Source organism: Haematobia irritans, chromosome 2 (assembly GCF_050003625.1).
Source record: "Haematobia irritans isolate KBUSLIRL chromosome 2, ASM5000362v1, whole genome shotgun sequence".
In the NCBI taxonomy this organism is placed as follows: Eukaryota; Metazoa; Arthropoda; class Insecta; order Diptera; family Muscidae; genus Haematobia; species Haematobia irritans.
The window spans coordinates 84970702-84995820 of record NC_134398.1 but is presented as its reverse complement, the minus strand read 5'-3'; the positions used below and the strand labels follow the sequence as shown (position 1 = coordinate 84995820).

General features: G+C 33.2%; 1 protein-coding gene across 4 annotated transcripts in view; it reads left to right on the top strand.

The window, feature by feature from the left end:
* The window catches only part of Oatp30B (Organic anion transporting polypeptide 30B), a 173191-nt gene that overhangs the window by 71575 nt on the left and 76497 nt on the right, over nt 1-25119 (top strand). For 3 of the 4 annotated variants that reach the window (XM_075295500.1, XM_075295501.1, XM_075295502.1), the window contains one exon: nt 9720-9792. The exons of the other annotated variant lie outside the window; for it this stretch is intronic. The gene's annotated coding sequence lies outside the window, so the exon portion shown is untranslated. The remainder of the gene's footprint in view (nt 1-9719; nt 9793-25119) is intronic. 4 annotated transcript variants of the gene reach the window in all.

Below are 25119 nucleotides of genomic sequence, written 5' to 3'. Positions count from 1 at the left end.
GCATCCAAATTCAATAATGTTGTCTTCCAAAAAACAATATGTTATTATGTGGACCATATAATATGTTTGGAAGCATTTTGCACCCAAAAATATTATATGCTTAAAAAAAATTCTCCCAAACAATATTGTGCTCAAAATTTTATTTATTTATTTATATATTTACAATCATAATGAATTATGAATATAAACAGGTAATATAGGTGCTAACAACATAGGTTTTCGACCTGAATGCTCAAAATTTTGTTTCTGCCCAATTGTATATTCCCCGACATCTTTCTTACTTCCACTAGATTTTTTAGTTCTTAGCACCTTTTTCTGTAATACAAACATTGTAGAAGAAATTATTCAATTTAATTTTACCTTTTGCCGGACGGGGGTTCGAACAGCGGACCACACAGTTTGTAAGGATCAAAGAAGCAGCTGATCAATTGCCCAAGGAAAAATAAAATATTAATTTTGTAATAACAAGCAACAACCACCATCTTAATTCAATATCGCTCCCTGTTAAATAGCGCTCCAAGCTACTAAACACATATATGTTTATAGGCTATTTCTAAATTAATATATGTTTGCATCCAAGCATATTATATTTGCAAACATTTTATGTCCCAAACATAATATGTTCTAACATATATGTTCCAAACATGTTATGCTAGTTTATGAACATTATATGCTTGCACTCAAAAATATTGTGTTTAAAAATTTGTGTTCCAAACATATAATGTTTATAGCCAAACATATGAAAAACAGTCTTTTTCATCCGTGTAGAAATAAAATGTTGACAAAATTTATAGAAATAACATTTTGACAATGTTTTCTATAAAAATAAAATTTTCGTAGATTATTTTTGGCTCGAGTGGCAACCATGATTATGAACCGATAAGGACCAATTTTTGTGTGAATGGGGATCGGCTATATATAACTATAGACCGATATAGACCAATTTTGGCATGGGTATTAGCGGCCTTATACTAACACCACGTTGCAAATTTCAACCGGATCGGATGAATTTTGCTCCTCCAAGAGGCTCCGGAGGACAAATCTAGGGATCGATTTATATGGGGCTATATATAATTATGGACCGATATGGACCAATTCTTGCATGATTGTTAGAGATCGTATACTAACACCACGTACCCAATTTCAACCGGATCGGATGAATTTTGCTCCTCTAAGAGGCTCCGGAGGTCAAATCTGGGGATCGGCTTATATGGGGGATATATATAATTATGGACCGATATGGACCAATTTTGTCATGGTTATTAGAGACAATATACTAACACCACGGACCAAATTTCAATCGGATCGGATGACTTTTGCTCCTCTAAGAGGATCCGGAGGTCAAATCTGGGATCGGTTTATATGGGGGCTATATATAATTATGGGCCGATGTGGACCAATTTTTGCATGGTCATTAGAGACCATATACTAACACCATGTACCAAATTTCAGCCGGATCGGATGAAATTAGAGGCTCCGCAAGCCAAATCGGGGGATCAGATTATATGGGGGCTATACGTAAAAGTGGACCGATATGGCCCATTTTCAATACCATCTGACCTACATCAATAACAACTACTTGTGCCAAGTTTCAAGTCGATAGCTTCTTTCGTTCGGAATTTAGCGTGATTTCAACAGACGGACGGACGGATGGACATGCTCAGATCGACTCAGAATTTCACCACGACCCAGAATATATATACTTTATGGGGTCTTAGAGCAATATTTCGATGTGTTACAAACGGAATGCAAAGTTAATATACCCCCATCCTATGGTGGAGGGTATAAAAATAATATAATATCCATCTTTGAATACAAAATTTACAACTTCATAGCGCAAAAAAATATGTTGGAAACAAGCGTATCAAATTTTTTTGGACATGTGTTTTGTATTACAGATTTATATATTTGTTATACCAACCACCATAGGATGGGGGGTATATTAACTTTGTCATTCCGTTTGTAACACATCGAAATATTGCTCTAAGACCCCATAAAGTATATATATTCTGGGTCGTGGTGAAATTCTGAGTCGATCTGAGCATGTCCGTCCGTCTGTTGAAATCACGCTAACTTCCGAACGAAACAAGCTATCGACTTGAAACTTGGCACAAGTAGTTGTTATTGATGTAGGTCGGATGGTATTGCAAATGGGCCATATCGGTCCACTTTTACGTATAGCCCCCATATTAACGGACCCCAAAATTTGACTTGCGAGGCCTATAAGAGAAGCAAATTTCATCCGATCCGGCTGAAATTTGGTACATGGTGTTAGTATATGGTCTCTAACAACCATGCAAAAATTGGTCCACATCGGTCCATAATTATATATAGCCCCCATATAAACCGATCCCCCGATTTTGCTTGCGAGGCCCCTAAGAGAAGCAAATTTCATCCGATCCGGCTGAAATTTGGTACATGGTGTTAGTATATGGTCTCTAACAACCATGCAGAAATTGGTCCACATCGGTCCATAATTATATATAGCCCCCATATAAACCAATCCCCCGATTTTGCTTGCGAGGCCCCTAAGAGAAGCAAATTTCATCCGATCCGGCTGAAATTTGGTACATGGTGTCAGTATATGGTCTCTAAGAACCATGCAAAAATTGGTCCACATCGGTCCATAATTATATATAGCCCCCATATAAACCGATCCCCCGATTTTGCTTGCGAAGCCCCTAAGAGAAGCAAATTTCATCCGATCCGGCTGAAATTTGGTGCATGGTGTCAGTATATGGTCTCTAAGAACCATGCAAAAATTGGTCCACATCGGTCCATAATTATATATAGCCTCCATATAAACCGATCCACCGATTTGGCTTGCGAGGCCTCTAAGAGAAGCAAATTTCATCCGATCCGGCTGAAATTTGGTACATGGTGTTGGTATATGGTCTCGAACAACCATGCAAAAATTGGTCCACATCGGTCCATAATTATATATAGGCCCCATATAAACCGATCCCCAGATTTGACCTCCAGAGCCCCTTGGAAGAGCAAAATTCTTCCCATTCGGTTGAAATTTGGTACGTGATGTTAGTATATGGTATCCAACAACCATGCAGGAATAAGAAGTTTTAAGATACCACAACCCAAGTAATTCGATTGTGGATGACAGTCTTTCGTAGAAGTTTCTACGCAATCCATGGTGGTGGGTACATAAGATTCGGCCTGGCCGAACTTGCGGCCGTATATACTTTTTTTTTTTTTTTATTTTTTTATTTTATATAGTTGCAGAGAAGAATTACTATTATTGTGACCATATTTGTGTGGGAATATTCTATATATACTTAGGCACATTTTCACTGCAATCATGTTAAAAAAAGGTATAAATAAAACAACATCCTAACCATAAAATGCATATATTTGAATGCATATACACTCAAAAAACAGTTTACTTGGATCCAAAGATTTTGACCTTCCCTTAAGGATTTTGGTATTGATTCTGAGCCAAAGATGAGGCTTCTTTAAAATAAAGACATTTTTTACGGACCTCCCTGTCTTTAAATCTAGGATCAATAAAATTAAAATTGAATACAGATATCATTCATTTTTATTTTATTTTCCTTTTGCGATATATTAATAAAGGTATTTATGTACAACCAAATTCGAGTTTCAAAATCCAAATTATGCCCGGTACTTCAAAGTGAAAACAGTTTTCTGAATGCCAAAAAAAAATTTTAACCAAAGATTCAAATCCTTAAAATAAGTCTTAGCCTATATTTGAAGCGTGTTTATCTTAAATTTAAAAATTCAATATGTCAGTTGAGTTAAAGACGATTTCTTTAAATTAAAAATGTTTTTCTTTATTTTAAGGAAAATTTGCCTTACTTCAAAGATCTACAACTTCAGCAGAGGGACACAAAATTTCAAGATTTGTGTCCTAAATTTAATGAAAAAAATTTTTGAATCAAGGATTATAATCTTTTCTTTTAATTAAAATGTCATTGTTTTAAAGAATTTTGTCCTTAGCATTGCGTAAATTTTGAGTCCTAAAATTTAAGTTGCATAATCTTCCATATTAGGTCAATATTTTTTTCAGTGTATACATCTATGAAGATTTCCAAGTATCTGAAGTAGTTAACGTCGTCATTCGGTATTGAATCACTGACAGCAATTACAGTGTACGAGAAAGTCGAATTTAATTCTTTAAGGAATAATTAAAAACGCCATTAAAATTAGTCATAGCACAAGTCATCAAGGCAATAACTTCAGCATAAGAGTTCATTTTAATGCATTTCATCTTTCATATTTGGGTTATTGTATAATAAAACAAAGCAAGAACTAAAGGAAGTAGGACGATGACAGTGAAGTAATGCATTGATGTTGGATGACTCTGAGTTGACATCACGAAATTTCTCTGAAAAATTGCTTACGCATATTTGTCAGATGATTTGTTTTACTTTTGATACAAATGGCGAGGAAAATATGAATAAATCTTTTCCTTAAAATGCGAATGAGACATTTGCTTAGCCTATAGTGGAAAAACATCTTGACCCAACATTGAAGATTACACAACCTAAAATTTAGGCAAAAAAAAATTACACAGTAATAAACACAACTAGTTTTGTTTGTATATTGCAAAAAAAAATAAAAATTCAGGAAATGAGCTCTTATCCAAAATTTCTATTTACGGTAGGCTTCGAAAAAAAAATGACTTTATTTTAAAGTCTTTGGCTCGAAATAAGTGATGGTCAAAAACTATGATTTGAAGTAAACTTTTTTCTTTGAGTGTAGAGATTCATTTCGCATTTGAATGAAAGCGATTTTTCCCTTAAAGTTAGGCAATTCGACTTCAAAATGAACTTTAATTTAAAGACGCTGTTTTCTTTAATCACGGCATCATCTATACTTGAAATCGAGTCTAAATTTCGAAATCCAATAATCCGAAAAAACGAATTATTTAAAATTTGAGTATGCAAAACTCAAATTCTGAACCATACTGGTTGTCTCTTAAATGTACCATTAGTGCAATTCCCCCTTCTTTGCCACGGAATCAATAATAAAATCATTGGAATAAAGACAAAATAATTGGAACAAGACAAGTTTTTTTTTTTCAGTGTTGAAAAATCGTTTTTTTTGAGTGATTCATCAAATATATTCAAAAGTATAATATCTTTTTTTGTTTTTAAATGTCCTCATTATTTGCATTTAAATTGGACTCTGATTCTTTCATTGTCCTGTTGATGACGTCATTCATTGGGGTCATTAAAGTTGATATTGGACAATGGAGCTTTGGCAATGTTTTGTTTAATTTAATACAGTGAGAAGAGGATACAGGATATTTGTAAGACAATGCCTTTATTTAGAATATGGCGAGTTCAACGCGGTTGCGTGAAATTTACAAACATTCAATATTCCCATTGTTTTGAGGCATTTGATTGATATTTATGATGCTTTATTTCCCATTTTATGCAGACAAAAACGAAGGCAAAAAAAGTGTGCCATTATAAATTTTTACAGATTCAAAGAATTAATTCACAATGCAAGTTTAAAAGACTCAAGCCGAACATTTCGACCTCTTAAACTTGGCCACCTTCTAAACATTGACGAAATTTAGAGCCTTGCAATTTGGTATGAGAGAGTCTCGTAACAGGTTGGCTGATAAGTCCTCGGTCTAACATAGAAAAACACATTTTTTGTCAAAATTCGTTTTTATTATTCAACATAGTTCCATTCAAGAGCGATACAACGATTATAACGACCTTCCAATTTTTTGATACCATTTTGGTAGTACTCGTTCGGTTTTGCCTCAAAATAGGCCTCAGTTTCGGCGATCGCCTCTTCATTGCAGCCAAATTTTTTCCCTGCGAGCATCCTTTTGAGGTCTGAGAACATGAAAACGTCGCTGGGGGCCAGATCTGGAGAATACGGTAGGTGGGGAAGTAATTCGAAACCCAATTCATGAATTTTTGCCATTGTTCTCAATGACTTGTGGCACGGTGCGTTGTCTTGGTGGAACAACACTTATTTCTTCTTCATATGGGGCCGCACAGTGTGTCCTTCCCATACATTCGATGGCCAAAAATAGAAGGAGTTGTACGAGAGTAATGAAATTTGGCACGAGTTCCTAATATAATAGAATTAAGAAAATTTCAAAGTATCGACAAAATTGACCACGCCCATCGCCCACCGCCCATACAAACTAAAATCATTTTTGGCTGTTAAAAATTAACTATTGCTACAAATTTCCTGAAAATTGCTGGAAGAACATATCTATGCAACACCTTTTAAAAAAAAAAATTATTTCTTCAACATTGACCACGCCCATCGCCCACATCCCATACAAATGATATTTCAAAAATGCCATATCTTCTGTAAATTTATAACTAGAATGTTTATTTTTCGCAAAAATGCATACAGCATCTATTAAATGCTGTTTTGAAAATATGAAGAAAATCAGCCCACTGTAACACCCGTCCCCCATACAACCCCCATATAAAAATTGTACAGTTCACTCTATTTAATTTATTAACAACATTTTCACATCTTCGTGATAATCTAATTTTTTAAGCTTCAATTTCGTTCTTAATGAATTGATGTATGGGTCGGAGGATATCAACAAATGATGCATTACGTCTTCGTTAGTAGAACAGCGCCCAGTCTTGCGCGAGTTATATAGCCTATAACGTTTATATTCCTTTATTCCTCGCTTCCTGCGCTTCTTCTGATAACATTTCTTTGAAAAATAAACCATATGTTAATTCAAAATGTATGAAACAAATCGTATCTTTAACCTACCTATAGGTAGAATGGCCTCAGATACAATTTTGCTACCATGTATCAAAACTTTATGCACTGTGATAGGCATGTAGTACCATCCATACAAATCAATGTACAATTTTGCCGTGTCTAAACAATATATATATGGAACTTCTCAGAGTCTATTGCCTGACTGCAACTTATTGTGGATAATATAATTTTTAACCTATTGAACTTTGTAATATAGTTTAACCAACTGTGCAAAAATCATCAAAATCGGAGAGCAGGTCCAAAATGATTTATTGCCGCAGCGGACACAGTGTGGGCCGCTTTGCCGCGATTTCGACCTTCAAACGCTCCAATAACGCCATATAATAGTCACTTTTGATGGTTTTTCCGTTCTCAAGATAATCGATAAAAATTATTCCATGCGCATCCCAAAAAACAGAGGCCATTACTTTGCCAGCGGACTTTTGAGTCTTTCCACGCTTCGGAGACGGTTCACCGGTCGCTGTCCACTCAGCCGACTGTCGATTGGACTCAGGAGTGTAGTGATGGAGCCATGTTTCATCCATTGTCACATATCGACGGAAAAACTCGGATGTATTACGAGTTAACAGCTGCAAACACCGCTCAGAATCATCAACACGTTGTTGTTTTTGGTCAAATGTGAGCTCGCGCGGCACCCATTTTGCACAGAGCTTCCGCATATCCATATTTATTATTTATTTTGATGAATGATATGACCAACACGTTCCTTTGATATCTTTAAGGCCTCTGCTATCTCGATCAACTTAATTTTACGGTCATTCAAAATCATTTTGTGGATTTTTTTGATGTTTTCGTCGGTAACCACCTCTTTCGGGCGTCCACTGCGTTCACCGTCCTCCGTGCTCATTTCACCACGCTTGAATTTTGCATATCAATCAATTAATGTTGATTTCCCTGGGGCAGAGTCCGGAAACTCATTATCAAGCCAAGTTTTTGTTTCCACCGTATTTTTTCCCTTCAGAAAACAGTATTTGATCAAAACACGAAATTAATTTTTTTCCATTTTTTCACAATAACAAAACTTGCTTCACAAAAGACGCTCTATCTCACAAACTAATTGACTTACAGACGTCAAATTTTAACACGAATCATTTGAAGGTTGGTACTATATAAAAACAAGTATATACGGCCGTAAGTTCGGCCAGGCCGAATCTTATGTACCCTCCACCATGGATTGCGTAGGAACTTCTACTAAAGGCTGTCATCCACAATCGAATTACTTGGGTTGCGATAACACTTGCCGATGGCAAGGTATCGTAAAACTTTTTAACACTGTCTTCTAAATTGTAAGTTAGTCCATAAGGGGTATATATTAAACAAAAAAAAAAGGCCGATTAAATACGTATATAATTCAGTTTGACAAAATTTTCTATAGAAATAAAATTTTGACAAAATTCTCTATAGAAATAAAAACTTGACAAAATTTTCTATAGAAATACAATGTTGACAAAATTTTCTATGGAAGTAAAATGTTGACAAAATTTTCTATAGCAATAAAATTTTGACAAAATTTTCTATAGAAATAAAATGTTGACAAAATTTTCTATAGAAATAAAATGTTGACAAAATGTTCTATAGAAATAAAATGTTGACAAAATTGTCTATAGAACTAAAATGTTGACAAAATTTTCTACAGAAATAAATTTTTTACAAAATTTTCTATAGAAATAAAATTTTGACAAAATTTTCTATGGAAATAAAATGTTGACAAACATTGCCAAGAGGCTCCGGAGGTCAAATCTGGGGATCGGTTTATATGGGAGCTATATATAATTATGGACCGATATGGACCAATTTTTGCATGCTTGTTAGAGACCGTATACTAACATCAGGTACCCAATTTCAAACGGATCGGATGAATTTTGCCCCTCCAAGAGGCTCCGGAGGTCAAATCTGGGGATCGGTTTATATGGGAGCTATATATAATTATGGACCGATATGGACCAGTTTTTGCATGGTTGTTAGAGACCATATACTAATACCACGTACCAAATTTCAATCGGGTAGGATGAAGTTTGCTCCTCCAAGAGGCTCCGGAGGTCAAATCTGGGGATCGGTTTATATGGGAGCTATATATATTTATGGACCGATATGGACCAATTTTTGCAGGGTTGTTAGAGACCGTATACTAACATCAGGTACCAAATTTCAACCGGATCGGATGAATTTTGCCCCTCCAAGAGGCTCCGGAGGTCAAATCTGGGGATCGGTTTATATGGGGGCTATATATAATTATGGACCGATATGGACCAATTTTTGCATGGTTGTTAGAGACCGTATACATAGACCACGTACCAAATTTCAACCGAATCGGATGAATTTTGCTGCTCCGGAAGGCTCCGCAAGCCAAATTTGGGGATCGGTTTATATGGGGGCTATACGTAAACGTGGGCCGATATGGCCCATTTTCAATACCATCCGACCTACATCAATAACAACTACTTGTGCCAAGTTTCAAGTCGATAGCTAGTTTCGTTCGGAAGTTAGCGTGATTTCCACAGACGGACGGACAGCCGGACAGACGGACAGACGGACGGACGGACGGACATGCTTAGATCGACTCAGAATTTCACCACGACCCAGAATATATATACTTTATGGTGTCTTAGAGCAATATTTCGATGTGTTACAAACGGAATGACAAAGTTAATATACCCCCATCCTATGGTGGAGGGTATAATAATATGCATTTAATACTAGCGACGCATCTATGTGTCAGACCGGGGACTTATCAGGCAACCTGTTAATATTATAAAATAAATGCTGCATATAATATTTTGTACGGATGGAGATTCGTCCTCATACGTACTTTTGCGGACGGAGACCTTGATATAGGTTAACGCGTAACGTTATTGCGTTTATTTTTATTTCATTGTGTTTCAAGTTTAGATTTATTTCGTAATATTATTTTTCCTAATACATGTATTCTAATATTCAATAAATTCTTCAATTGATTTTATTTTTAGATAACATCAACATCGATAGAGTGATTGCGACTATCATCAGTTTCAGCACACCATTTGACACAATTGTTACAAAGTGAGTGAAATTTATAATGCATGCTGTACTCGTATATTCATATTCCAATATGAGTCATTCTAAATAAAAATGTAATCACTCTGTTTTTCAAATTTGAAATACAGTCGAAGCTCTGTTTAACGAATAAACCATTTAGCGAAAATCCAATTTAACGAACGTCCAAATTCCTAACATTGGGTATTCTAAATAATGAACGGTTGAACAAAATTTACGTTCGATTTATCGAAAACACTTTTAGTCTTAAGAAAATTGACAACTAAAAACCAGCAATATTTCACGATTGTGAGAGTGGCTTAAGTCCTTCGGAAATGTCCACAAAGTACGGCATTCCCAAGATATTTAGATTCCATCAAATGTTTGGAAACACAAATTCAATGGCCGGATAACTAGGTAAACTTAGGTTAGATAGAGAGACAGCTCCGCTACGGAAAATGGATATATCCCAGAACTGGTACAGGACTACTCTCTGATGTGAATGGACCAGTCCCAGACCTGGTCGAAACGTATGGACGGGACCGATCATTTTAACACGGTTTTGTCATTGACGGTGTACATTTACACTGTAGGACACGGCTTGAACTCATTCCAAAGGACATGACCTAGGAAAACTTAGTAGGACTAGACAGGTCCTCATTAACCAGTCTGGACCAAACCCTTATTTTGCGCATCCCAATTGCACAAGGAAGGAAAAAATTTGGAATATGCTGACCCATTGTTAAATGTCTAGATCCAATAAGATTTTAAAATCAATAGAGAATATAAATCAATAAATTATATGCAAATTTAAAACCTGCGACAAACTGGAGCACTGGTACTAGTCCTGTGATAGGTGGTAATATGCACCAAATTTTCGTAGGAACGCCAGTTGGGCAGGTGGTTCATTTTCCTCTTATTAATGAGTGCTACCCGATTGTATATTTATCTCAATGACAAAGTACCTCCTTCTTATAGCTGAAGAGAAACTATGAAATGCACAGGAATATCATCATAATTACATAGAGGGATAAATTACCGCTGAAAAACTTTCTTGGTGTTCGGCCGAAACTGTAATCTAGCGTTGAGAGTACATCTATGCCGACAGGAGCAGCAGAGTAATAGTGTAATAGACATGCCTGGCCCATCTTGAAACTGGGGACTGGAAACAAATCAGGGAATTCGTCTAAGAAGGTATTTTCATGGGTGTATACACGCTCTCCTGAGACAGCGAATCTTGGATCCTCTTTTCAACCTAACCTAACCTAGATATGTATATCAAGCTCATCAGTTTTTAAAGATTATTTAAAGTAATATTTTTTAAATGCCTGTGTAGTTTAATTTTGCCACATGCTTCTGAATTTTTACTCATCTGGTAAAAAAACTACGATTTTCAATAAAAGTTAACATTTAATATTCCCGTTCGATTTAACGAATATTTCTAAATAACGAAAGGGCCTGACAATATATCGTTCGTTAAACCGAGCTTCAACTGTATTTTGAAATATTTTCATTTTATTTTATACAGCTTTAAGGGATTAGGTAGGTATGATTATCCTTCCTCTTTTCCTAATGTTGTTGATGTTAGCATTCTATATTTCAACTAGAGGTGTGCGCGTGACACGAAATTGTCGTGACACGCGTGAATCACGTGAGTCGTGAATAAAATCTAAAACAACTTTCGTGAATATGCGTGAATGGTACTAAAAATAATATGTTGTGCGTGAGTGTGCGTGAGTAATAAAATCGGTTCGTGAATGTGCGTGAATAAAATTTCTGCAAAATCACGCTCACGAAAAAAATCAAGATTTAATTCTTACTCGTATGTTAACTGAAATTGATTTATCTGTCGAACTATATTTTATTTATGAATTTTGTTACCTTGCTCATTCCCGGTTGGAAAATGTCGTGAGTCTCGTGAATTTGTCGTGAATTGTCGTGATTCGTGCGTGAACGTGAGTCTTTAAAAGTAGTTCGTGCGTGAATACTGGTTTTCATTTCGTGAATGTGTGTGAGTGGGATTGGCTACCACACGTATCGTGCGTAAATAAATATTTGTCTTCGTGAATGTGCGTGAGTGTGAGTGAAATTTCACTCACGCGCACACCTCTAATTTCAACTGAATAAAAATATGAAATTTCTGGTTATTTGAATTTAAAATTAATTTCACGCCTAGTGGCATTGTTGCCGATGTCAATTTTCAATATTATCTATACCGATATTTTGGTATTGTTATTTACACTTTATGCCATGCCATAGGGTCGGAACGGTCTACGGTCCATATTGCTTTAGCATTCAATTCAATATGTCCAATAATTACGATTTTCCCATATGCTCTATACCACATAATAGTTTGATTCATTCGTTGTGGGTCATGCAGAATGTTGGCTTTATTCCATATCTTTTTGGTGGATATCAAATATCATATTTTTGAAGACATCTCGCCAAGGAAAGTCTTTATGAAATTTTATTGATTTAATTTTTTGTACCTACAACCGTGGTTGCACTGCCCACAATTATGGCTTAGAGTAAAAGTAAATATTTCCATCACGTTTTCTCTTTATTGCCACCACCTGAAGCAAAAAATGATTCCTTTTACTTTGGAGGTTAGACGGCACTTGGCATCGGGTATTGTTTTGGCATTTTCAATGTTGCGGAATAATAGGCGACTATCTCACATCATGTGCACTGTCATTGGAATGTCAAGGACGGAATTTTCATAGGTGCTAGGTTGCAATGCAGAAGAATTTCATGGACACAGTATTTCATCTGTTGGAATCTGCATAGTACATGTGTAATGGGCGGTTCATACGAAATGAGATAGGTCGTGCGAATGTGTTTGCCAAGCCCACGAACTTTGTGGCAATGAGTGTTGATGTCCTTCCTTTGCATTGGTTTCAATATTTCAACTTTTGACGACATTGCATTGGCCTTTAAGATATTTAAGACATTGGGACATTTGTATACCCTTCCCTGTCATTTAATACACTGGTGAAATCCTTTGTGAGATCGAATGATTTTTGTCTGTATTAGTGATTATAATCAGAAGCAAAAATACCACTTTTGGTCTGTTTTGGGAAAGTTGATTTTTTTGAAAATTCCATTCGAAAGTTTTTCACTTGGGGTATCGTTTGCTTGCATGACTTTCGCGATTTTCGATTTGTAAGTTCTGATCTCTGTGCAATCTGGCGAAACGTTGGTGAAGTGAAAAATACGTAGACGGGTAGAAAATATGTTTTTTCATTATATGCTCGGATATAAACATGTTGTTCGGATATAAATATGTTATTCATCGGGATGAATTTTTTAAACACAATCTATTTAAGTGCAAACATATAATTTTCCTAAATTAGCATAAAATGTTTAGGACACATATGTTAATATGTTAGAATATATTATATTTGGGACTTCAATGTTTCATAAAAATAATATATGTGAATGTAAACATATGTTAATTTAGAAATTTCTGAGATGTTGCGATATTTTATTCAGCGAGAGAGATGGTAAAGAGAAAGAAATAGAAATGAAAATCGGGAGAGTTCAAAAGTTTCTTATTTCGGATGCGATTCGGTTGTCCAAAATGAAACAGATTTCTAAGAGTTTGTCCGGGACTGGTTCCTCAGGACCTGTCTATGGAATGCTCCTGCTAAATTATCCCAGGACGTGTCCTTTGGAATGAGTCCAAGCCGTGTCCTAAAGTGTAAATTTACACCGTCAATGACAAACCCATGTTAAAGTGACTGGTCCCTTCCATAAGTTTTGACCAAAACTGGGACTGGTCCATACACACCAAGGACTAGTCCTGTACCGATCCTGTGGTTGATCCATTTCCCGTAGGGAATATTATGAATTAATAATAACTTTGGAATGACACTATCATTTGGGCGAAAATACAATGAGCGAGAAAGTAGTGTAACACCTACGCCACATATTTTTTGTGAAACGAAATCGTCCTAAGTAAACGCTATAAACAGTGGTTCATTTTAGCTTACATATGTGCCCTATGTTTGTATTTATTTGTTTATTTAGTCTATAGAATACATATCCTTACAGACATTTTTGATTTAAAGTAACAATCTTTAAATCAAAAAAGATATTGAACCTTTGCACTAAAGATTAAAAAATGGATTTTTAAACTGAAATTTTTTTATACATTAATACCGTTGTTGATATGTCGCAGAAATGAGTCCAAGCCGTGTCCTAAAGTGTAAATTTACCCCGTCAATGACAAACCCATGTTAAAGTGACTGGTACCTTCCATAAGTTTTGACCAGAACTGGGACTGGTCCATACAAACCAGGGACTAGTCCTGTACCGATCCTGTGGTTGATCCATTTCCCGTAGGGAATATTATGAATTAAGAATAACTTTGGAATGACACTATCATTTGGGCGAAAATACAATGAGTGAGAAAGTAGTGTAACACCTACGGCACATATTTTTTGCGAAACGAAATCGTCCTAAGTAAACGCTATAAACAGTGGTTCATTTTAGCTTACATATGTGCCCTATGTTTGTATTTATTTGTTTATTTAGTCTATAGAATACATATCCTTACAAACATTTTTGATTTAAAGTAATAATCTTTAAATCAAAAAAGATATTGAATCTTTGCACTAAAGATTAAAAAATGGATTTTTAAACTGAAATTTTTTTATACATTAATACCGTTGTTGATATGTCGCAAAAAGAGAACGAAAATTGAATAAATGAGATCAGAATCCTAAGTTTAAATTTAAAGAGCCTACACTGACAGTGAACCCACCAGGAAAGAAGATTTGAGTAAATTATAGAAAAAGTAAATTAATTTTAGAATTTTTTTTTTACAATATTTTTTTTACAATATTTTTTTTACAATATTAAATATTGAACAATTTTTTTTAGTTTTTAAAGAAAATTTCCAAGCTTGGATGAAAAAATTAAAGTTCTAAATTGCAAAAATGTCGTTAGTGTCATACGAAGTTCAAGATGGATACATTATTGGTAAAACTTATAAATTTTAAGAAATTCTGAACTATTTTGTGGTTGACGCGAATCTAGTTAATCTTTATGCTTCATTTGTGTATAATGTTTTCCTCTGTTTTAGTTCATTTAACTAACGTACACAAAAATTTATTAGAGTAAATAAAATAGGCTCCAAACATAATAATTCCATGAACTAAAATAAAGTTAAATTGGCTTTAGTGAAATAGGAACTATCAAAGCTACATAGTTTCCTAAAAAAATATCTTTCTCTGGTTTAAACTTATTTCCTTATCCAAAAGTCGAAAACTTTTCAATGAAGTCGTTTTATCCTTATTGCTTAATAATTCGACTTAAAAATGGGTATCTTTGGATGAAAGAAAATTTGGTTATACTATGTTCAACTTAGCTTTAATAATTCTAACAAATTCTTCAAAGTTAATTAAATCATCTTTAAATTTGTTGACTTTTTCTTTTCTTGACTACAAAGCAAAAACAGCATTCCAAAATAGCAAGTGTCTTTCAACACTTTATTTCAAAGACTTTTGGTACTTCAAACATAGCTTCATTTGTACTTGAATTCGAGTCTGAATTTGAATATTTAAATTGTCGTTAAACCATATTTAAAGAACTCTGAAAAATTTTCAAATTTGTCTCCCAATATCAAGTATTTAAAAATCAAATTTCAAAGAGAACTGCACCTTAAATGTCCCCTCGCTACAATTCTACGCTTCATAGTCTAGGAACCATTATCACAAATCATTGGACAAAATCTTTGGAACCGGGCAAGCTTTTTTCAGTGAATATTGCGATAACTTTATATCAGATGTGAGTGTCCCAAGCAAGGCCGTATTCAGGGGGGGGGTGAGGGGGATCAAACCCCCCCCGAAATGAAAGAATATTTTTATATAAATAAATATATATTTTTAGCTGCATAGAAAAATCTTATCGAAGATGTTGAAGGAAAGCTGAAGGTTTTATTTTGAAAACGCTTACCTATAAAACTTGCACAAATCCTAGAATACTAAAGGGTGATTCTTTTGAGGTTAGGATTTTCATGCATTAGTATTTGACAGATCACGTGGGATTTCAGACATGGTGTCAAAGAGAAAGATGCTCAGTATGCTTTGACATTTCATCATGAATAGACTTACGATCTGCCACAACGTCGAATTTTCAGTGAATGGGCCCTAGAAAAGTTGGCAGAAAATCCGCTTTTTTATCGACAAATTTTGTTCAGCGATGAGGCTCATTTCTGGTTGAATGGCTACGTAAATAAGCAAAATTGCCGCATTTGGAGTGAAGAGCAACCAGAAGCCGTTCAAGAACTGCCCATGCATCCTGAAAAATGCACTGTTTGGTGTGGTTTGTACGCTGGTGGAATCATTGGACCGTATTTTTTCAAAGATGCTGTTGGACGCAACGTTACGGTGAATGGCGATCGCTATCGTTCGATGCTAACAAACTTTTTGTTGCCAAAAATGGAAGAACTGAACTTGGTTGACATGTGGTTTCAACAAGATGGCGCTACATGCCACACAGCTCGCGATTCTATGGCCATTTTGAGGGAAACTTCGGAGAACAATTCATCTCAAGAAATGGACCGGTAAGTTGGCCACCAAGATCATGCGATTTGACGCCTTTAGACTATTTTTTGTGGGGCTACGTCAAGTCTAAAGTCTACAGAAATAAGCCAGCAACTATTCCAGCTTTGGAAGACAACATTTCCGAAGAAATTCGGGCTATTCCGGCCGAAATGCTCGAAAAAGTTGCCCAAAATTGGACTTTCCGAATGGACCACCTAAGACGCAGCCGCGGTCAACATTTAAATGAAATTATCTTCAAAAAGTAAATGTCATGGACCAATCTAACGTTTCAAATAAAGAACCGATGAGATTTTGCAAATTTTATGCGTTTTTTTTTTTTAAAAAAGTTATCAAGCTCTTAACAAATCACCCTTTAGTTGAAAAACCCGTCAAACGACGGTCGAAAAAAACAAATTGTTTTTGTTCTCGCACCACAAATTTCAATTTTGGAAAATGTATTTCTGCTTTTTATGTGTGTTTGTTGTTCTTTTTGTGAACATGACTCGCTTTGTTTGGCCATAGCAACAACAACGAAACAGCCAAACACATATGTGTAAATGAAAGGCGCAAAACCTGCGAAAAGAACCTGCCTAATTCAGCGATGGAAGCACTTGGAGAGTGCAATAAAGAGATATTTCCAAACGTGCATATTCTTTAAAAAATTTGGTCACTTTGACAGTAACTCAGGGATGGAAAATACAATTTTTAAGAAAGTACAAAAAAGGTATTTTTTGAGCGGAAAGGTACTTTTTACTAAATTTCAACAAACTTTTCACTGGAAGATTATTGTCAAGAGACTGAATTTTAAAGATTTAAAGAAAAATTTTGAAAAAATTTTCTATATAAATAAAATTTTGCAAAAATTTTCTATAGCCGGCTATCATACAAAAACCTTTTTATCGGAAGGTTCAAGTGTGGTTTATTGTTGGGTTTAATGATCTGCCTGAATTTATTCTTATAATTGGTTGATAGTTTTGCTGCAAGTAGGGGATGCTGATGAGGAATGTGGTAATGCCGAAACGTTCGTCCATCCAATCATCTTACAGTCTATAGGGCTTTGCCCAAATAAATTTGACAAACATTCTTTTCCTCTGTTGGTTAAGCTGCACTTGTAGTTTAGTCAATGTATGGTTCTAAGCTGCAATAAAAAACAACAACAATGCTTAAAGAACAAAATCAACAATAACAAAACAAAACGAAGGGAAATAAAATTTTGCAAAAAAAAATCTATATAAAAAAAATTTTGCAAAATTTTTTCTATAGAAATAAAGTTTTGCCAAAATTTTCTATAGAAATAACATTTTTACAAAATTTTCAATTGAAATAAAATTTTGACAAAATTATCTATAAAAATAAAATTTTGCAAAAATTCTATATAGAAATAAAATGTAGACAACATTTTCTACCGAAATAAAAAATTGATAATATAGAATCGCATTCTTTTTTCGACTAAAACATTCTTGAAGTTTAAAAAAATCCTGTTTTTGACTATATCTTTTACAAAATCGAGATTTTCTTCCCACATGAACATGTCTGTTTTGCATTTTTGTAAAAGACTATTAGCAAATAAGGTTGATAAAGACTTTCTCCAAATATTAAAATATTTTGTCAAAGCTATTGTACCATAAATCTGATATCGACTCAAAAATGTCTACACAAAAGGTACTAAATCATTCGCGGGGGTACTACGGTACTGACCGGGGTGAAAAAGTATTGAAAAAAGTAATTTAGTACTGCATTTTCCATCCCTGCAGTTACTACGAACGTTCAAATGAAGAGATTAAAGACGTATCTTAGAAATTCGACTGGCGAGAGTAGACTCAATGGATTGGCATTAATGTTGGTTCATTGCCGAATAAATGTGCCGACTGAAGAAGTCATTGATTTATTTGCTGCCCAAAAAGCCCGTCGGCTCAATTTAATATTATAAAAATATTGTATATTTACCTTTGCATAAATAAAATTTTCTACACATGAGATTATATGAATATTTTTTTTAAAGTTCTTTGCCCACATTCAGGTCTTGGAAACACACGATACCGCTTTGAGACTCTCCAGTGATTAGGTGAAACTGAGATAAGTAATTTAAAATTAATATGGGTCATATCCGTTAATTGCGCCTATGCATTGGGACAATGATTCATATTTATTGTATATTAGGAATGTTCGAATCTGAAATAAAAGTTAAAAGTACTATTTTGTATATTTAATAATAATCAATTATTGTTATTATTAAAAGGAATACCAAGTTTCGAAATCCCATAAAGTATATATTCAGCACTTCAAAAATATTTACGTGATATTAAAGATTACGTAACCTAAATTGTAGGAAGCGAAATTTACAAAATATTAAGGACAAATTTCTTTAAAAAAATGAAATTTTTATTAAAATAAAGTTTATAATCTTTGCTTCAAAACTTGTTTCCATTAAATTTAGGACACACATTTTGTAAATTAGGCGTACCTGCGTTAAAGTCGCATGTCTTTGAACTAAGGGTTATTTTCCTTAAAGTAAAGAAACACATTTTTGACTTAAAGAAATCGTCCTTAAATTAAGTGAAATATTGAAACTTTAGATTTAAGATAAAAGCGCTTCAAATATAGGCTAAGACTTATTTTGAGGATTTAGCGTCTTCGGTTCAAAGTTTTTTTGGAATTAAGAAAACATTTTTTACTTTTAAGTATCCGTTATAATTTGGATTTTTAAACTGACATATGTTTGTACGTGAGTACCTTTATTCAAAATTGCAAAAATGTCTTTAGTGCCATACGAAGTTCAAGATGAGCGCAATATTGGTAAAATTTACAAATTTTAAGAAGGTTTAAACTATTTTAGTAAATCTTTTAGGGAAACCCATGCACAAGCATCGCGAGTCCTAAATTCAAATCTACATCTAAGGGAAAAAAGTTTGTAAAACGTTGTTCTTCAGTTGGAGTTTTTGAATTTCTTCCTAAATGTTAAACTTTTATAACCAAGAAAATTTTGTTACATAATTTTTATTTTTTCAATTCGATTCAATTATATTAGGCACAGTTACTTTCAGAATTTAAGTTTTTTCTAAGACACATTTGTGAGTTTCATTGTAAAAATTTAATATAGTATGTTAGTATGTAGTGTTGAACATATTTTCGAACTCTTGCGATCTTTTTTTTTTTGGAATATAATGAAAATTTCGTTATTTCCAAAATTTCATTTCCAAAAGTTGTATTTTTGAAAAATGGGTTTCTTTTTTAAACTATTTATTTATACTTAAAGGGTAGAGACAATATTAGTAAAAAAAATTTTTGTTACTATCACAGAAAAAAATATCACCAAAATATTTCCAATTAAAAAGTTAATTGAAGTTGAAAATGTTTTCAATTAATAAATTAATTGATACAATTAACTTTTTAATCAAGGTAGAAACATTAAGTTAATTAAGTAAATGATTGAAAATTTTAAAATGCTTAATTAAAAAATTAATTGATACAATTAACTTTTTAATCAAGTTCGAAAGACAAAGTCAGTTAAAAAAAGTGATGAACATTTTTTTTTATTTTATAATGAAAAATGTATTTCAAACAATCGTTTGTTATTCCAAATAAAAACTCTAAGCCAGTTCAGAAAGTAATTGAAAATATTGACCTTTTGTAATTAAAAAACTAATTGAGTTTTGCAATCAACATCAATTAAATTTTTAATTGAATCGATTAAAAAATTAATTGAAATTTGCTAATGAAATCAATTATTTTTTTAATCAAGAATTTTTTCTATGGCCAATTAAAACTGTGATTGATTCTATTATTTTCGTGATTGAAGACATTTCAATTAAAAAATTAATTGGATCAATTAATTTCGTGATTGAATCAGATTTTTTTTTTTGTGTGATTGTACGAGTAATTCGATATTTTTGTTATTTGTTCTAAATTGACATGATTTACGTGTGAAAAAAATAAGGAAACTTCATGAAAGTTTAAACGTATTACCATATTAAATAAAGCTATATACACCGAAAAAAATATTGTCATGTCTTTAAAATACGAATGGAAATTTTGCTTAGCATAGAGGACGCATTTCTTTAATATAAAGTTTGTTTCTTTGTCCAAAAGTCGATAAGCTTTTCAATGAAGTCGTATTGTCCTTACAATTAAGTGATTTGACTTAAAAATGGGTATCATAACATGAAAGAAAATGTTTGGGCTAAGGTCAACTTGATTTTAATAATTCAGAAAAATTCTTTAAATTTAATGAAATTGTCTTTAAATTTGTTGTATTTTTGCATCTTGACTACAAAGCAAAAAATCGGTCAAATATAGGACATGTTTTTCAAAAGAAGTTTTTTACTTGAAACCTAGCATATGAAGAAAAAAAAAAGCTGAAAAAGCGAAAAATTAAAATTTGCTTCCTAGAAGCAAGTACACCAAACCCAAATTTAAAAGAGAATTGTGTCTTAAAAGTATCCTTACTTGTATTCTCCGCTTCTTTGGCTCGGAATCAATACCAAATTTTTTAAAGTAAAGACAAAATCTTTGAAACCGGACATGCTTTTTTTCAGTGTAGATATTTATACTGAATATTATTCCATAAAGACGTAGTGTTACATTAGTACATATTTGCGGATCCTTTGTTATCCAGAAAAGTAGCACATCTTCTAGGTATTGAACCGACCAAATTTTGGAAAAAAATATATTTCGTTGCACGAATCCTGTATTAGATTCAAGAGCTCAAATTGATGTATTGATGATTGCTTGTTTAACTTCGTTGCACAAATTTTCTATAGGGTTCAATTTTGGGGACTGTACCGCTCATTCTGGCACATTGATTTTATTTATTTATTTATTTACAAAATTAGACTTATAGTAAAATATAAGAATAATATTAGAATAATATTAAAATAGTAGCATTGGCTACAGAGGCCATCAGCTGGAACCACTTCTTTTTGTATCTTACTGTATGTTTTGGGTTATTATCCTCATGGAAGATCTATTTGAGTGGCATATTTTCTTCGGCATAAGGCAACATTGTTTTTTTGCAAAATATCTTTGAAATCAGCTAATTTCATTGTATTCTGTATATGATAAAGTGGGCCCACACTATAATCCGAGAATGACCTCTATACCATGATGCTGTCACCACCGTTTTGGACTGTCTTTAACAAAATATTTGAGATTGAATTCTTGGTGGATGGGATACAGAAGTGCAAATTTATTTAGCAATTAATGTGAAGATATGAATATGAGTATGAATTTATGGATTTACTTACAAAAAGAAAAGGGTTATTAATTTTTAGTATCGTTGTTTTACAAAAAAGCAAAACTGTTTTTTTTTCACAGCAGAAATCACTCATTTTGCAAAAGGAAGAGAAATGAAATTTCTAACAATATTATTATCGTCTACAAGCATTGCATGCCATTAATCTTAATTTTTCAAAAATTCTTTAATTTTATATGAATTCGTAAACACAAAAGACGGCGAATGCGACTGTCCTTATTATTTTTCACACAACTGTATATGTGAATGTGCGTGAGTGTGAGTGGCTACCACACATATCGCGCTTGGGCGTGCGTGAATATTTTGCTTCGTGAATGTGCGTAAGTGATATTTCACTCACGGAAACACCTCTAGTACCTATAAAACCACACTCAATTTTTTGTTTTTCATTTTGCACGTTACGCACAGAAAAAATGTGTCTTGTAAATTTGCGGACCATTTTAACTTCCAACCAGTTCAAAAAAAAAAATACTGTAAAGGGTGATACGGTCAAAATTTGGTCAAGGGAAAACGCATGTAAATCGGTGAAATCGTTTATTTAAAAACTCAAATTAAATTTCTTTTTCAAGTTCAATTAGTAAAATAGAAAAATATGTTTTTCATATGTTCCGATATAAACAAAATGTGTTTCGGGCACAATTTTAAAACACAATATATTTAAGTGCAAACATGTAATGTTCCTAAACTAACACTAAATGTTTGGGACATCTATGTTAATATGTTAGAATATATTATGTTTGGGACATGAATGTTTCATAAAAATCATATGTGTGAATGCAAACATGTATAAATTTACAAAGTTCGACTAAACATACATATGTTGTGATATTTTATTCAAAGCAAAAACAATGGAAGATGAAGATGAAGATGGGAAAATGGGCGACGTCATACCAAAAGTTGCATTTACGGTGTTCGATACATACACGTTCGTTCATTTTTAATTTGCAATATTTTTTGTTAAAAACTCACAAATGATGTTACATTTTGTGTAAATAATAATGAGAAACTTTTGACCGATTGTTCTACGTCTTTCCCTGATATAAATTTCTTTTTATTCTTAGTTTAATTTGTGGAACAAAAAATCATAAACGACACGTTTGATACCCTCTGCTGCCATTTTCCCATCTTCATCTTCCATTTGCTTCAAGCATATACATTTTTGGGTATTGGCCAAACATTTATATGTTTGATCTCTTCCAATATATAATATGTTTGAAAGCATATTAGTCTAAACAATATATGTTTGGGTAGTCTAAGTTCCAGACATTTTGCACCCAAAAATATTACATGCTTAAAAAAAATTCTCCCAAACAATATTGTGCTCAAAATTTTATTTATTTATTTATATATTTACAATCATAATGAATTATGAAAATAAACAGGTAATATAGGTGCTAACAACATAGGTTTTCGACCTGATTGCTCAAAATTTTGTTTCTGCCCAATTGTATATTCCCCGACATCTTTCTTACTTCCACGAGATTTTTTAGTTCTTAGCACCTTTTTCTGTAATACAAACATTGTAGAAGAAATTATTCAATTTTATGATTTTTTTTATTTTAATTTTACCTTTTGCCGGACGGGGATTCGAACAGCGGACCACACAGTTTGTAAGGATCAAAGAAGTAGCTGATCAATTGCCCAAGGAAAAATAAAATGTTAATTTTGTAATAACAAGCAACAACCACCAACTTAATTCAATATCGCTCCCTGTTAAATAGCGCTCCAAGCTACTAAACACATATATGTTTATAGGCTATTTCTAAATTAATATATGTTTGCATCCAAGCATATTATATTTACAAACATTTTATGTCCCAAACATAATATGTTCTAACATATTAACATATATGTCCCAAACATGTTATGCTGGTTTATGAACATTATATGCTTGCACTCAAAAATATTGTGTTTAAAAATTTGTGTTCCAAACATATAATGTTTATAGCCAAACATATGAAAAACAGTCTTTTTCATCCGTGTGGAAACCGGGAGAGTTGACAAAAGATATCAACATAACACAGCGAAAGCATCAAAAGAGAACAATTTCTATGAAACCGCTTGTATGTTGTTTCGGAAAACTGGTTTATGATAACGCCAAAAATTTGATATGCTTAAGTCTAAATATTATTTAATTTGAATAAAGAGAATAGACATTCGGAACCAAGAGAATAGACATTAAAAAAAACAGCATGTGTTTTCGCCGTGAGAGCAGCATTATATGTATGTGTGGACATGTGTTTTGTTTATCATTTTGGCATTATGGGCACAATTTTTTTTCTTGGTTCGTTAAAAGGAATCAGGGGTCTTCATAAAAATAACGAAAGGGCACTATACTCTTTTTACAGTTGGACCAGTAAAATGAAATAAGGAGGAAATAGTGAAAAATTACACAGTAAAATGTATAAAAACAAAGTTTAGTTCCTCTTTATTAATAAGTAGTCCACGAGGAGTTGACGGACACCTTCAAATATAAAAACGAGCATTAAGTTCGAGTTTTGCAGCTAAAACAATTTAAAAAGTTTATTTTTTTTTAATGAATTATTAAAGAAAAATAAAAGGCATTTTAGAGCGATGGTGTTAAATGCTAGTAAAAAAACTGTTCACGCCTAAATAAATTTATGTTTATATTATAAAATTATATATGTATGTTTATACTCGACTCCACATTCTTCTTTTGTTAGAGTTTTTGAATTCCTTCCAAATTTTAAAGCTTTGTACCAAAAACAGGTTTTTGTTACAAAATTGTTATTTTGCAATAAAAAAATAATATGTTATCCACAAATCAGTCAATTTCGTTTATATCAAGCACTGTTACTGACTATAAATCTTTAATAACCCACATTTCGAAGTTTCATTATAAAAATTTAATATAGTATAAATATAAATGCGTAAATTAAAAAAAACCAATGGTGTTCGGTCGGAGCAGGGATTGAACCCACGACCCTTTGCATGCAAGGCAGACATGCTAACCACTGCTCCACGTGGCAAACAAATGTATGTTTCTGTTAAATAATATTATGTTTGCATGGGCTCGTGGGCGCTGCAAACTATGCTATATAAATGTAACTTATAACGATATTTATCTGCTGGTGACTATAACAGCTACGTAGCCCAGTGGATAGTGTGTTGGCTTACACACTGTATGGTCCTCGGTTCGATTCTCCGTGCGGGCGAAAGGTAAAATTTAAATAGTTTATAAAAGTGAATAATTTCTTCAACATTATTTGTATTACAGAAAAAGGTGCCAAGAACTAAAATATTTCGTGGAAGTGAGAATTACGAGTATGTTAGGGAATGAGCACAATCGTCTTTGGGAAAAATTCTTCCAAGCATATAATATTTTTGGGCTCAAAATGCTTCCAAACATATAATATGTTCACATAAAACAAATATGTTAATGTTTCGGCAGTATCCAATAATATATGTGCTTCCTGCAAAATATGTTTGGAACATATGTTAAAGAGGCGTTTTTTTTTTGAGGGTGTAGGCTTTCGCTTTTCCAAATCCGAATTGCCGGGCCTCACGCTTGACACCTGCCATCAGATTTTGTAC